The sequence below is a fragment of the Lolium rigidum genome, chromosome 3, assembly GCF_022539505.1.
Source record: "Lolium rigidum isolate FL_2022 chromosome 3, APGP_CSIRO_Lrig_0.1, whole genome shotgun sequence".
NCBI lineage: Eukaryota > Viridiplantae > Streptophyta > Magnoliopsida > Poales > Poaceae > Lolium > Lolium rigidum.
The window spans coordinates 137250316-137262844 of record NC_061510.1 but is presented as its reverse complement, the minus strand read 5'-3'; positions in this window follow the sequence as shown (position 1 = coordinate 137262844).

Below are 12529 nucleotides of genomic sequence, written 5' to 3'. Positions count from 1 at the left end.
AACCTTCAACGTGCTTCTTGGCTCCTACTGGTTCGATAAACCTTGGTTTCATACTGAGGGAAACTTGCTTCTATACGCATCATACCTTCCACTTGGGGTTCCCAACGGACGTGTGCATCTACGCGTATCACATGTCACTTCAGAAATTATCATTGTTATCGTTTACCTACTCGAGGGCGAGTAGGAACTAAGCTTGGGGATGCTTGATACGTCTCAAACATATATATAATTTCTTATGTTCCATGCTACTTTATTGATGATACTCACATGTTTTATACACATTATATGTCATTATTATGCATTTTCCGGCACTAACCTATTGACAAGATGCCGAAGAGCCAGTTGCTGTTTTCTACTGTTTTTGGTTTCAGAAATCCTACAAATGAAACATTCTCGGAATTGGACGAAATCAATGCCCAGGGTCCTATTTTTCCACGAAGCTTCCAGAAGACCGGAGGAGATACGAAGTGGGGCCGCGAGGCGACGCCACACTAGGGCGGCCCGGCCAGGCTTGGGCCCGCGCGGCCCTAGCGTGTGGGTCCCTCGCGTCGCCCCCTGACCTGCCCTTACGCCTACTTAAAGCCTTCGTCACGAAACCCTTTGTACCGAGAGCCACGATACGGAAAACCTTCCAGAGACGCCGCCGCCGCCAATCCCATCTCGGGGGATTCAGGAGATCGCCTCCGGCACCCTGCCGGAGAGGGGAATCATCTCCGGAGGGCTCTTCATCGCCATGATCGCCTCCGGATCGATGTGTGAGTAGTTCACCCCTAGACTATGGGTCCATAGCAGTAGCTAGATGGTTGTCTTCTCCTCATTGTGTTATCATGTTAGATCTTGTGAGCTGCCTATCATGATCAAGATCGTTTATTTGTAATCCTACATGTTGTGTTTGTTGGGATCCGATGAATATTGAATACTATGTCAAGTTGATTATCAATCTATCATATATGTGTTGTTTATGTTCTTGCATGCTCTCCGTTGCTAATAGAGGCTCGGCCAAGTTGATACTTGTAACTCCAAGAGGGAGTATTTATGCTCGATAGTGGGTTCATGCCTCCATTAAATGCAGGACAGTGACGAAAAGTTCTAAGGTTGTTGATGTCTTGTTGCCACTAGGGATAAAACATCGATGCTTTGTCTAAGGATATTTGTGTTGATTACATTACGCACCATACTTAATGCAATTGTCCAGTTGCTTGCAACTTAATACCGGAAGGGTTCGGATGATAACCTGAAAGTGGACTTTTTAGGCATAGATGCATGCTGGATAGCGGTCTATGTACTTTGTCGTAATGCCCTGATTAAATCTCATAGTACTCATCATGATATTTGTATGTGCATTGTTATGCCTTCTTTATTTGTCAATTGCCCAACTATAATTTGTTCACCCAACATGCTATTTATCTTATGGGAGAGACACCACTAGTGAACTGTGGACCCCGGTCCTATTCTTTACATCTGAAATACAATCTAATGCAATTGTTCTTTACTGTTCTTCGCAAACAAACATCATCTTCCACTCGATACGCTTAATCCTTTGTTTTCAGCAAGCCGGTGAGATTGGCAACCTCACTGTTACGTTGGGGCAAAGTATCTTGATTGTGTTGTGCAGGTTCCACGTTGGCGCCGGAATCCCTGGTGTTGCGCCGCACTACACTTCGCCGCCATCAACCTTCAACGTGCTTCTTAGCTCCTCCTGGTTCGATAAACCTTGGTTTCTTTCTGAGGGAAAACTTGCTACTGTCTGCATCACACCTTCCTCTTGGGGTTCCCAACGGACGTGTGTTAATTGCACACATCACTCATGAGGAAGTATGTGGTGTTTTATCTTTCGATCTTGTCATTTACTTCTGACAGACTTTCACCAATGGACTAGTGGCTCATCCGCTTATCCAATAATTTTGCAAAAAGAGCTGGCAATGGGGTTCCCAGCCCCAATTAATTAACTTGCATTAATGATTCTCTTCACATGCTTTTCCCTGATCAATCAGTAAGCAACTTAATTTTGAAAAAAAAGACACTCCTCCATGGTATGAGAATGTTGGAAGGCACCCGGGGATTCGGTTAGCCATGGCTTGAGAAAGAAAAGGTTGGGAGGAGTGTCATCTATAAATAATGAAACTAAAATACATGTGTAAACAAAAGAGAAGAGGGAGATGATCTACCTTGTTGGTAGAGATAACGTCCTTCATGGGAGCCGCTCTTGAAAGTCTGGTTGATAAGGTAGTTAGAGTACCCGCTACCATTCGTTGACAACAACAAACACCTTTCAAAACTTTACTTTTATGCTCTCTATATGATTTCAAAACTTGAAAAGCTCTAGCACATGATTTAATCCCTGCTTCCCTCTGCGAAGGGCCATTCTTTTACTTTATGTTGAGTCAGTTTACCTACTTCTTTCTATCTTAGAAGCAAACACTTGTGTCAAGCTTGTGTGCATTGATTCCTACATACTTGCTTATTTGCATTCATCATATTACTTTGTGTTGACAATTATCCATGAGATATACATGTTGAAGTTGAAAGCAACCGCTGAAACTTATATCTTCCTTTGTGTTGCTTCAAAACTTTCTACTAAGAATCTATTGCTTGATGAGTTAACTCCTATGCAAGTCTCACCGATGCTTGTCTTGAAAGTACTATTCATGAAAAGTCTTTGCTATATGATTCAATTGTTTAATCATTGTATTTACCATTGCTTCGAATCACTTCATTCACTTCATATGCTTTACAATAAGTATTGATCAAGATTATGATAGCATGTCACTTCAGAAATTATCCTTGTTATCGTTTACCTACTCGAGGGCGAGTAGGAACTAAGCTTGGGGATGCTTGATACGTATCAAACGTATCGATAATTTCTTATGTTCCATGCTACTTTTATGACAATACTCACATGTTTTATACATACTTTACATCATTATTATGCATTTTCCGGCACTAACCTATTAACGAGATGCCGAAGAGCCAGTTGCTGTTTTCTGCTGTTTTTGGTTTCAGAAATCCTACACATGAAATATTCTCGGAATTGGACGAAATCAACGCCCAAGGTCTTATTTTTCCACGGAGCTTTCAGAACACCGAAGAGGATACGAGGTGGGGCGACGAGGCGCCGACACCACAGGGCCGCGAGGCCTGGGTGGGGCCCGCACCGCCCTATGGTGTGGGGCCCTCGGGCCTCCACCGACCCTGCCCTTCCGCCTACTTAAACTCTCCATTGCGAAAACCCTATGACCGAGAGCCACGATACGGAAATACTTCGAGAGACGCCGCCGCCGCCAATCCCATCTCGGGGGATTCAGGAGATCGCCTCCGGCACCCTGCCGGAGAGGGGAATCATCACCGAAGGGCTCTACATCATCATGCCCGCCTCCGGATTGATGCGTGAGTAGTTCATCCTTGGACTACGGGTCCATAGCAGTAGCTAGATGGTTGTCTTCTCCTCATTGTGCTATCATGTTTAGATTTTGTGAGCTGCCTATCATGATCAAGATCATCTATTTGTAATGCTACATGTTGCGTTTGTTGGGATCCGATGAATATTGGATACTATGTCAAGTTGATTATCAATCTATCATATATATGTTGTTTATGTTCTTGCATGCTCTCCGTTGCTAGTAGAGGCTCTGGCCAAGTTGATACTTGTGACTCAAAGAGGGAGTATTTATGCTCGATAGTGGGTTCATGCCTCCATTGAATGCGGGACAGTGTGACAGAAAGTTCTAAGGTTGTGGATGTGTTGTTGCCACTAGGGATAAAACATCGATGCTTTGTCTAAGGATATTTGTGTTGATTACATTACGCACCATACTTAATGCAATTGTCCGTTGTTTGCAACTTAATGTCTGGAAGGGGTGCGGATGCTAACCCGAAGGTGGACTTTTTAGGCATAGATGCATGCTGGATAGCGGTCTATGTACTTTGTCGTAATGCCCTGATTAAATCTCATAGTAATTATCATGATATGTATGCATCTCTATTTGTCAATTGCCCAACTGTAATTTGTTCACCCAACATGCTATTTCTTATCAGAGAGACACCACTAGTGAACTGTGGACCCCGGTCCATTCTTTTACATCTGAAATACAATCTATTGCAATCTCTGTTCTCTGTTGTTTTCTACAAGCAAACATCATTCTCCACACCATACGTTTAATCCTTTGTTTTCAGCAAGCCGGTGAGATTGACAACCTCACTGTTAAGTTGGGGCAAAGTATTGTGATTGTGTTGTGCAGGTTCCACGTTGGCGCCGGAATCCCTGGTGTTGCGCCGCACTACACTCCTTCACCAACAACCTTCACGTGGCCCTTGACTCCTACTGGTTCGATAACCTTGATTTCTTACTGAGGGAAAACTTGCTGCTGTACGCATCACACCTTCCTCTTGGGGTTCCCAACGGACGTGTGCTTTACACGTTATCACGAACTCCGGCACGTACTTAGCGAGACTAGAGATGGCTATGCTCGCCAGGAGAATATATCACCGGGGGCTATATGGTAGGTTTAGCGGCAGCAAAACTATAAGCAATAGAGACATGCTACAACATCCGTCTACTCAGAGAAGATAAGAGAGCGCACAAGGTAACAGATAAATACTACACAAACATAACCCAGCCTATTACACATATCCCCTTCAACAAATCAAAGAAGCAATGTAAAAGGCACTCCACGGTTGACAATTTTATTATATGTTGGTTGTAATAATGCTATATTACTACACAAGTTATTATCAGATTATTAGCAACAAGATAACGGTGTAAGTTGTTCTATGATCAAGCTATACGATTCCAAGTCGTCCATAACCACGGACACGGCTTATCGATAAGATGTACACCCTGCAGGGGTTGCCCAAATGTAACCATACACATGCTCGACCCGCTTACGACAGGTGATGTCTCACAACAAGACCGTTCCCAGTTCAACAAGAAAGTCTAGGGGGGCCACCCGACTAAGCTACCCGTGACGAAGTCCGGCCGTACTCCTAAGCGGACTCAGGGTTTGCGTTAACGGCTAGGCGTGCAAACCACACGCTTCGCTAAACGTTCCACGGGGTACAGTACATAATATAAACACCCGAAGGCAACAGGAACTAAACACCCAAAGGCAACAGTAAGTAAAGCATGGCATACATGGCATAGGAAAATAAAACCAAGGTTGTGGCCCCCTTTTCAACTGACTTGAGAAAAGGTAAAGGGTGAGGGGGGTCCCAATAAACGTCCCCACGTACGGGTAGAGCACTCAATCTCGGAACAGATAACAAGAACTCGGGTCCTAGGGGACATTATCGAGTCAAAGTTCCGATGCTTTCGCAAAGGGACTCACAGATGCCTCTGCTTACAATTTTAGTTGTTAACAATTAAGTAAAGCATGTGTATCTCCAACAATTGATATAGCATGTGAAAACCTCCCAACAACCCAACATATCCCGATAACAGATCGAGATAAACAACAGAGCCTAAACACGCCTACGACTCGCAAGGCTCAAACGTCAAGCAACGGCTATGGGTAAGGAATGATACATATAGGATTATTATGGTTAACAAGTGGAATATGACACGTGACTCGATAAAGAAGCGCAACATATGTATAGCAGTGAGAGGGAGAGCAAAATGTAAAATAGGTGAAGAGAGAGGGCTCGCCTGTGAAAAGTTGCAGAAGAACTTGTCGTATCTCACAACACCACTTCGCGATCCTATCCGGGAAGAAGCAAATGCTGGAACACACAACGTATGCAAATCTTACTACTACAGCAGAAGAATCGGCATGCTCATGATATGGTATGCATGCATGACATGGCAAACATGATGCGGCGGTGCAACTTATTCATATTAATCGGAGTCGGAACCTCGAACAAGCAAATTAGGTTGGAGTTGCATTTTCTACCGACAAATTTAAGGGTGGATTAGCATAGCAAACATGGCAGGGGTGAGCTACATCAAAATTAAATGGAACCGGGACAACATTTATATAATATCCCACATATTCCATATGTTACATATTAGGTGGTAATGCAAACTAGCACGAAAATATATGATGCATGACGCAACAGCAAGCATGGATGGCATATTCATGTTCAGCACATTTTTCTGATCAATTTTCATATAGAACACTTTTTATTTCGAGTTATATTTTGGAAGATATGAATTTTGCAAGATATAGACATTTTCTGGAATTTCGGTAAAACGGAAAACAGCTGAGACTTTTCTCACCGGGGGGGGGGGAGAACCAGCCACAGACACTGACGCGCAGGACTAGGGAGGCTGACTGGACTGCGGGTAGAAACAGAACCTGCAGGGGGTTATCTGGAAAAGCAACACGAAGAGGGGCACCGGTTTAGATTCAAGAAGATGGAAGGGGTTTTCTGCAAGAGTTTCAGATCCAGATCTGGGAGGGGTTTCCTCACCGTGGATGGGGCTAGTCCGGGTTGCTGACGGGTGGGGACAACGCGCCACGCTGGACGCTGACGTGGCGAAAGTTGCTGGCGCGCGGAAGGTGTTCGACGCTGGGGTTGCCGTGCACGTTCTCAACGACGGCGGTGATCACCAGAGGCGAACAGACGTGGCGCGCATCGGGCGTTGCAGGGCGCCCCAGGATGAGAGGCCGGGCGTGTTCGACGCGTCTCGCCGGCACGGACAATGGGATGACGACGCAACTTCCAGGAGATGGCCGGAGCCCTACCGGCGGCGAGATCCTGCGGCGGGAGAAATGGGGGCGACCTTGACGGACAGGGACGGAACCAGGCGGCGCGGGTCTGGGACGGGAGGAGCTCCGGGAGCGCACGGTGGCGGACGGGCCAGGAGCATGGCCGCCGGGACACGCACGGGAGGCGGCGAACTCGAGCGGTTGGAGACGGTCTGTAGAGAGGCGGAGGTCAACGTCGACGACGAGAAACAGAGAGAGAGGAGGGGTAAGGAGGGGTCCAGGACACGTAGGGACTCACCAGGAAGCGGATGGCATGGTCGAAGGAGGAAGAGGAGGTCGGACGGCGTCGGCAATTTCACCGGAGCGCGGTGGCCGTGGCGGGGGAACGGCGACCGTGACGTTGATACGAGGCGACAGGGCTCGATTCCTTCGGTGGAGGTGCTCAACACAACGACGCGGTTCTTCTGGTGCTCTTGGACGGACGCGGGGATAGCTAGAACGCCGGCGCCATGGGGTGCTGCGGTGGTGGAAAACCCCCTCCGCAGTTTCTCTTGCAGAGGAACAAAGGAAAAAGGGGAGGCGATGGGGACTGATGCTGGGTGGTTGAGAGGATCGGGATGGACCGCGTGGTCCAGAGAAAAAGGTGAGGAGAGGGGATGCTCATGCGGGGGAGGATGGTGCGGTGGTGGACAGCGAGCACGCCTCCTGCGTGTGAAGGATGACGACAGAAGGGGATACCCCTTCGATGGAGAATGGTGTTTTCGGGCTGAGGAAGGAAAGAGGGCCAGCTGGGCTGGGCCAGGCTGTAGGGAAGAGAAAGGGAGATGAGAGGTGGGCTGCAGGGATGGTTGGCTGAGCTGCTGCAGGTTAGAGGAAGAGATGGGCCAGAGAGGGAAGCCAGGGATAGAGGGGAGGGTTTATTAAAAGAGTAGACAAGGGGTTTAATAAATAAACCTTATGAGAGGAAGAAAACAAAATAATTAGAGTTCGCAAAATAATTTTATTTGTAAAAACATGGATGGTATGATGCATATGCCATGATGAACTTGGAACGACACGGAAAAACAAGTAGCGGTGAAAACTCTAATATTGGGGTTTTTTCCGGGTCGTTACACATACCGCCCGGTTTCTGCCGGCATGGCCGGCGCCTGGCCCGGTGACGCCGGCCTGTGCACCGGACGGCCCGGTGAATGCCGGCTCCTGTGGCATTGACCACCGGAGCACATGTACTGTAAGCCGAGAAGCGCGCCCGGCACTGGCCCGGTGCCAGGCCCGGCGGCTGCCGGCCGGTCCAGTTTGTGGCCCGGTGGCACCGGGCGTGCCACCGGCCAACCCGACGCCTGGCCCGGCAGACCGGCCTCCTCGACATTCTGCTGAGCTGGACAAGTCCCAACGGTTGGATTTCAAGTGACACTATATACCCCTTCTCCTAGCTCATAACGGTTAGGCACTACACTACAAACTGTTCTTGAGCTCTCTCTCTCATACTCGTTAGAAACACCAAAAGCCTCAGATCTCCCTCCTCCTCCACCCAAACTCGAATCCCTCCGGGGAAAAAGCTAGAGGAGGTCTTGATCTATAGTTCCACTTAGCCAAATATTGTTCCCCCTTGTATTATTTGAGATACCTGCTCTCTAGGGTTTCCATTCGCGCTGTGGATTTGCTCCTGACAAGATTGTGAAGGTTTGGAGGCTGCCTCAAAGTCTACCACAAGTGAAAGAGCTATTACTTCGTGGGATAGGCTCGGAGAAGAAGGTGAGCCTTCGTGGCGTTAGGAAATCCTTCATGGAATCCCCACCTCTCCAAACGTGACGTACCTTCTTGCAAAGGAAGGGAACACGAGAATACATCTTCGTCTCCGCGTGCTTTCGGTTATTCCTAACCGAACTCTTTACTTGTGCTATATATGTTGTGAGAGCCTTCGTGCTTGAGTTACTTGTATTATCATCTAGGGTGCCTCACCTAGTTTGCATAGGCTCACCTTTATATTCCGCAAAGCCTAATATTGCAAAGAAAGAATTAAAACTTGTAGAAACCTATTCACCCCCTCTAGGTTTACCATCTCTCAACTTTCAATTGGTATCAAAGCATGGACTATTTTTAAGGGCCTTACAACCTTAATAGGGAGATGGATAAACTATTCGAGGGTTTGGATGAAGATTCTAACCTTTCGGTTAAGGATATGAAATCCAGATTCTTAGCATATGAAGCTGAGAAAAAGAAAAAGAAGGATGATCTCCAGAGCAAAATAGCAGACATGAGTGCCATACTTAAACACCTAAATGGTGGGACTTCTAGTGGGGATATTGTCCCTCCGGATACCTTCCATCAGGTCAATCATGACTATCCTAAAAACACTTCACCATTGCCTCATATAAACTATAGTGGGAATGTTCCCCATTTTGATGGAACTCACTTTTACTTTTGGAAATCTTCTATAGAGTCTCATATTCGCAGCTGCAGTGTGGAGATGTGGGAGATCATTGTTGATGGATACCGGAAGCCACAAGATCCCATTAGGTTGACCTCCACTGAATTCTACAACTGTCAACTCAATGCCTCTGCATGTGACAAAATTAGAAGTGGCATCAACCGAAAGCTCCTTGATCAAGTCAATGACATTGACTCAACCAAAGATCTTTGGGATCGGATTGTAGTACTCCAAGAGGGAACCAATCTGATCCAAAAGTCTCTATATGAGTCAGCTAAGACCGAGGCAACCTTGTTCATGATCAAGGAAGGAGAAACTATGGCTGAAGCTTATGGAAGGCTCGGAGCTCTTCGAGTAAAGGTCAAGGGCCTTGGATGTGAAAAGTATAATGATGGATTTGAAATGAATGAAGAGTTCATAAAGTCCAAGGTCATTGCCATGATTGCTTTCAAACAAAAGGACACCAACATTTCTCTCAATTTGCAAATCCTCACCAAACAAGTAGATTTGTCCGCAGATGATATTGTCTCCTATGTGGCTGCTAATGACAACATGGCCAAGGCAGGAGAAAGCCTCATGGTGATGAACCGTGTCGATGGACCCTCCAACAACCTTGCTTTGAAGGCCAGAGGATACCGAGAAAGAGAAGAAGTCTATGAGATCGAAGAAGAAGAAGAAGAAGAGATGACTTAAACTAGTGATTTTGGGACAGATTTTGCTTTCTTCGTCAAGAAGTACAAGAAGAAGTTCCCAATCTCCTCCAATGAGAAGAAGAGAACGTGCTACAACTGCGATGAAGATAATCACTTTGCAAATGAGTTCCCTTATGAAAAAATGGTAGACAAGCCAAAGTTTGTCAAAGGTGTCAAGCCAAGATTGAAGCCAAACCCAATCAAAGAAGAACAAGGGAAGAGCCTTTGTTGGGGCTGAGTATATTTCCGATAAAGAGGGAGAAGATGAGGAGAAGGAGGCTGGAGTGGCTGGTTTGGCTTTCTTCGAATCCGGGTCACTCTTTACATATGATTACTCCAAGGATTACTCCACGGAGTTTTCAACTCCAAATGTTATTGGTTCTTCCTTCATGGCAAGAACAACTCATGATGATGACTTCGATGACTCTTCCTCCTCTATGATCGTTGGCTCTTATCTTATGGCAAGGGAAGCAAAGGTAATGGAATCCCCACCTCCTTTATCTAGCAATCTTGGTAATGAAACTGATAATCAAGATGAAGAGGCTTTCTTAAGGGTCTTTTCAAAGTTAGATGCACTCTTCGTGGTGATGCTCTTTTCAAGTTTGATTTCTTGATGGACTCCCTCAATGAAAGGGACAAGTCCATTGAGGAATTAGAATCTCATATGAAAGATGAGAAACGGAGATTCAATCTCCTAAGACAAGAGATGAAAACGAAAGGTGCATATCTCAAGGCCTTAAGCAACTAGTTGGAACATTTGAACCAGATAAAGTTAAGGACCTATAAACTATTGAAAGGGATCAATTAATGGCCCAAGAGCTGGATGCTTCAAAGAAGGAGCTTGAAGTTGCTCATGCTTCTCTCACTAAGGATCTTGACCATCTTGAAAAGGCTAACAAGCTTGTTAAGGATGAGCTCAAGAAACTTGGAGAGAACCATGACCTACTCCAAGACACCTATAAGAAGGCTCTTGGACCATTGAGTGATCCCATCGTTTCTAAAAATGTTGCAAGCTACTCTACCTCTTTTACTTATGAACATGCTAAACTTGTTGAGGATCATGTTCGTTTAAAAGAAGAACTATCTGTGTATGTTGAGACCAATGAATATCTTGAATCTTTAACCAAATATGGTCTCAACTATTATCCCAATGACTCTGCTTGTGAACAAGCAACTATTCTTGAAGAAAATGCTAGGTTGACAAAGGAACTTGCCAAGTTCACCACCGCCAAGAATAAGATGGGATTGGATGACCTTTTGAGTAAGAAAAGGTCAAACAACAAGAAGCATGGACTTGGGTATGATCCCAAGCCCTACAAGAAGACCAACTACAAGAAGGATAAGCCCACTCAAGAAAATAACAAGAAGGTCACTAATGATGGCAAAGCCCCAAAGGGCAAAGCCACTAGTGGTGACCGCACGGGACCTAACAATCATTATGATTTATTTGTAGATTATTATGGTGATGTCTATGCTGAATATGTTGGCCCTCGTAATGGCTATGCTTATAGAGGGTACTCAATTTGAGTACCAAAAGATCTTGTTGCCATTACAAAGGAACCCATTAATCGATGGGTTCCTAAAACCTCTACTTGATTTTGTAGGGGTATTCCTCCGGTGGTTCAAAATGGGTGTTTGATAGTGGATGCACCAATCATATGACCGGAGGAAGAGATGTGCTTGACCAATTCATAGAGGATGTTAACAAAAAGTCAAGCATCACCTTTGGTGTCGAGGGTGCTCCTCGGCAATGCCCACCTTGAGGGGCTTAGGGTTGATGGAATCCTGCAGGCTGACACGAGACATCGGATACCAAACAAACGGGGAGAGAGATTTACCCAGGTTCAGGGCCCTCGATGAGGTAAAACCCCTACTTCCTGCTTGTCTGATCTTGATTATTGAGAATATCGGGTTAAAATGGGATAGCCGAAGGCTTCGACTAAGGACTCGATGGAAAGCTAGGGTTGTGTATGACCTAGCTCTCGAATTATGGTGGTTATGGCTAGATTGATTATGCGTCCCTCGACAGACCCTCTCCTGGCCCTTATATTGGGGGCCATGTCTCAAGAGTTTTGTCCGGGTTCGACTAGATTACAAAGAGTTTTACATCTATACTTTCCTTGTTCCTTCGTCTTCTTGCTTTGTTCATCAAGATTCTTCCCCTGGAACCGACATAGCGGCCCGCCTTGGTTGGTAGATGATCTTCATGGGCCCCTGGTTGGGCCATAGGAGGTAGTGAAATTCTAGTTACCCGAAGGGTAATGCCCACATCAGTAGCCCCCGAGTGACTAGCCGAAGAAGCTTCGGGCAGGGACTAAAATTGCCTTCTGTCGAACGTTCATAATTGCTTGAAGATCTTGACTCCTTCGAGATAATAATGCCTTTTGTATCGGGTGCGCGTTCAGCGCTCCCGATGGGAGTAGCCCCCGAGTCTAGGCACGGATGCTTGCAACCGTGTGTATACTCAAGTTGTACTAGTCGAATGTTTTTCTTCTGCCGATGTTTTCCGCAAACTATCGGGGTTACTCAATATCTTTTTATATCGAGTCTTCAATACCTTCGAATAAGGTTATGCTTGTTAGTAGTACGTAAAGGATGCTGAGTAACGTGCCCAGCTTTACTCGATAAATCGATGCTGGTTAACTGCCGATGGAAAAACAACTTTACCCTACTCAGAATCAAGTCCCCGGGCATGATCCTGGATCGTGCGAAGTTTTCGAGTACACAGTTTTCATCGGGTGCGCGTTCAGCACTCCCGATGG